We start from the raw sequence: 3,798 nt of genomic DNA, 5'->3' as shown, positions 1-3,798 counted from the left end.
CTCTTCAATTTGAGTGGTGCCACATCAGCAAATGAAGGTCTTGAAAGCTTTCTCTTTTCCATATGAGTAAGGCTTGGTTTACTCAGATGTTGCAACTCTTTCCCAATCCTATTTTTAGAGCCTTTTAGCCTAACCAGACTACTCCTAAATGTGCACGGTAATGTACCAAACAGTGTTTCTTTGCTATTCATAAGGTTTACCCTGGCCAACTCTTTGAGAACTGGACAGCCTCTTCCTTCTTCCTAGTCTGTCTCAGTCTATAAGCTGGACTGTTACCTGTGCACCAGGTGCATATCGCTGGGTTTTAAACCCCAGAGGCTCAGCCTCAAAACTCACGTCTACATGTCAACACAGTAGGACAAACCGACAGACAAGTTTGTCTTGCTGTTGGAGACCTCTGGTATCACTCCCACCTGGGTCCCTGTGGCTGACTCATTTCATAAGCATAAGAATTTCATTTATAGAAGGTCACAGTCATTCAGTTTATCTTCTGCTATTTTGTGCATTTTGGATTATATTCGATAGTCTATATGTGAAAAAAATTAGGGCCTTTAAGTCTGCCCCTCCCTTTTTTTGATGATCTTTATAGTATTAGATTTTACATTTAGGTCTTTGATCCATCTTGAGTTCATTTTTGTGTGTGGTGTGAGTATGTATCTTGTTTCATTTTTCTGCTAATGAATATCCAGTTTTGCCGACACAATTTGTTAAAAACGACTATCTTTTCCCCATTTGATTCATTCTGGCCCTTTGTCAAAGATCAGTTATCCATAGCTGATTGGGTCTACTTCTGTGTTCTCAATTCTGTTCCTCTGCTCTATGTGTCTGTCATTTTGCTAATTCTAGGCTCTTTTGATGTTTTGACTACTATAGCTATATAATGAGTTTTGAGATTGAGAAGTATGAAATTTCCTACTTTGTTCTTCTTTAGTAGTGCTTTGCTTATCCTAGATCTCTTTCCTTTCCATGTAAAATAATGATTGATTTTTCCATATCCTTAAAGAATCTAGATGAAATTTTGAATTGGGATTGCATTGCGTCTATAGATTGCTTTGAGAAATACTGAATTTTCACAATATTCAGACTTCCTATCCATGACCATGGTATATTCTATTGATGTAACTCTCTTTTAGTTTCTAGGAGTAGTGTTTTGTAGTTTTCCTTGTATAGATATTTTGTGTCTCTGGTTAGATTCATTCCTAAGTATTTTATCTTTTTGTTGTTGTTGTTGTTGTTATGCGCCGTCGAGTTGGCCCCGACTCATAGCGACCCCTCCTTGGGTTTCCGAGGCAGTATCACTACGGATGTATGATTGTCCAACCTTCCTTCTGAGGAGTGGCTTGTGGGTTTGAACCACCAGCCTTCTGGTTAGCAGTCAAGTGCTTTAGTTTAGCCACTATGCTACCAGAGCTCCTATTTATCTTTTATCTTTTTAGTAGCTACTTTATATAGTATTGGGAGCTCTGGTAACATAGTGCCTGAGCATTTGACTGCTAACCAGAAGGCTGGCAGTTCAAACCCACCAAACACTCCTTGGAAGGAAGATTGGGTGATCTACTTCCGTAGTGATACTGCCTCAGAAACCCAAGAAGGAGTCACTATAAGTCAGATCCGACTCATTGGCAGTGAGTGTGGTTTCGTTTGGTTGTATACAGTATTGCTTTCCTTATTTCTTTTTCAGGGGTCCCTTTGTTGTTTTAGAGGAATCCAAGTGATTTTTCTATGTTGATTTTGTACCCTACTTATTTGATGAATCTTTCAATTAGTTTCAGTAGTTTTGCTACTGAGTCTCTGAGGTTTTCTACGTATATGATCTTATCATCTGCAAATAGATTAGCTTTACTTCTTCCTTGCCAATTTGGGTGCTGTTTATTTCCTTTTCTAGCCTTATTACCCTGGCTGGTGCTTCCAATGTAGTATTGATTAGGAGTGATGATAGAAGTCATCCTTGTTTAATTCTCATTCACAAAAGGAATTCTTTCAGTCTTTATACATTGAGAATAATGTTGACTGTTGGTTTTGCATATATGCCTTTAATTATGTTGAGGACTTTCCCTTCTATTCCTATTTTATCAATAATGGGTGTTGGATTTTATCATATGCTTTTTCTACATCAATTAATGTGATCACGTGATTCTTTCCCTTTGTTTTATTTATGGAGTGGGTTACACTGATTGTTTTTCTAATGTTGAACCATCCTTGCATGTTTGTTATGAATCCCACTAGTTCATGATGTATATATATATATATATACATGCATCATATATATACATATGATATATATACATATATATATCAACTTTGTTGATCTTTTCAAAGAACCAACTTGTAGTCTTCTTGACTCTTTCTATTATTTTTTTTTTCTGTTTCACTTATTTCTGCTCTAATTTTATTATTTCCTTTCATTTGGAGACTGTCAGATTCTTTCTTGCTCTTTCCCTTATTGTTGTAGCTGTTCAGTTAATGTATTTATTTTGGTTCTTTCTTCTTTTTTGATGTGTACATTCATTGCTATACATTCACCTCTGAGTACTGCTTTAACTGTGTCATTAAGGCTTTGGTTTATTGTGTTTTCCTTCTCATTTTTCCCTAGGATTTTATTATTATTATTATTTCACATTTTATTTCTTCTGTTACCCAATAGTTTTTGAGCAGGATGTTATTCAGTTTCCATGTATATGATTTTCCCCCAATATTCCTATTACTGATTTCTGATTTTATAGTGCTGTGATCGGAGAAGATGCTTTAGAGCATTTATTTCTCATTTTGTTAGAAAGCTTATTACTTTTCTTTGTGATTATCTCATAATTAATTTTTGTCTTCCTAAATTTAGACGACGTGTAGCATTGGGAAAGTCAACTGCGAAGGAACTGTTTCAAGTGCTGAGGAGCAAGGATATCTCCTTGAGGACTAAGGTGCACCTGACACAAGCCATGATATTTCCAATCACCTTGTATGCATGTGAGAGCTGGACAATGAATAGGGAAGACCGAAGAAGAGTTGATGCTTTTGAGTTGTGGTGCTGGCGAAGAATGCTGAAAGTACCATGGACTGCTAAAAGAACTAACAGATCTGTCCTGGAGAAAGTGCAGCCAGAATGCTCCTTGGAAGCAAGAATGGCCAGACTTCGTCTCACCTATTTTGGTCATGTTGTAAGAAGGGACCATTCCCTGGAGAAGGATGTCATGCTTGGTAGGGTGGAGGGTCGACGAAAGAGGGGGAGGCCTTCAACGAGATGGATTGATACAGTGGCTGCGATGATGGGCTCGAGTATAGCAGGGATTGTGGGGCTGGTGCGGGATCGGACAGTGTTTCGTTCTGCTGTGCATGGGGTCGCTATGAGTCGGAAACGACTCGACGGCACTTAACAACAACAACAACAACAAATTTGAACCAGTCTGTTTACATTGATACAGTCTTGACATACCCTACATTTGGGAGGTCTGTAATTGTACAATTTATTCCCTCATTTTGCTCTGTAGTTGCCATTTATAGATTGGTGCATCTGGTTCAGCCTTATAAGCTTATTTTAATTTTGAAAATTATTTTTCTAGGTTGATTTCAGTGTGACATTGTTATATTTCTGAATCTTCGGTTGTTGTCTTTTGTTGTTGGTTTTCTGTTTGAAGGACTCTCTTCAACATTTCTCATTAGGTTGACCTGTTTTGTTATTGTTATTATTATTATGTTTAACAAATTGTTTTAATTTCTATTCATCTGGAAATGTCCATCATACTTGAGGGAGAGTTTTGCTAGAAATATAATTCTTGGTTGGCCTTTTTTTTTTTTTTTTTTTTT

This window comes from Orycteropus afer, unplaced genomic scaffold, assembly GCF_000298275.1.
Source record: "Orycteropus afer afer isolate SDZICR_OR568_19922 unplaced genomic scaffold, OryAfe1.0 scaffold00172, whole genome shotgun sequence".
In the NCBI taxonomy this organism is placed as follows: Eukaryota; Metazoa; Chordata; class Mammalia; order Tubulidentata; family Orycteropodidae; genus Orycteropus; species Orycteropus afer.
Note: the sequence above shows the minus strand (reverse complement) of the source record.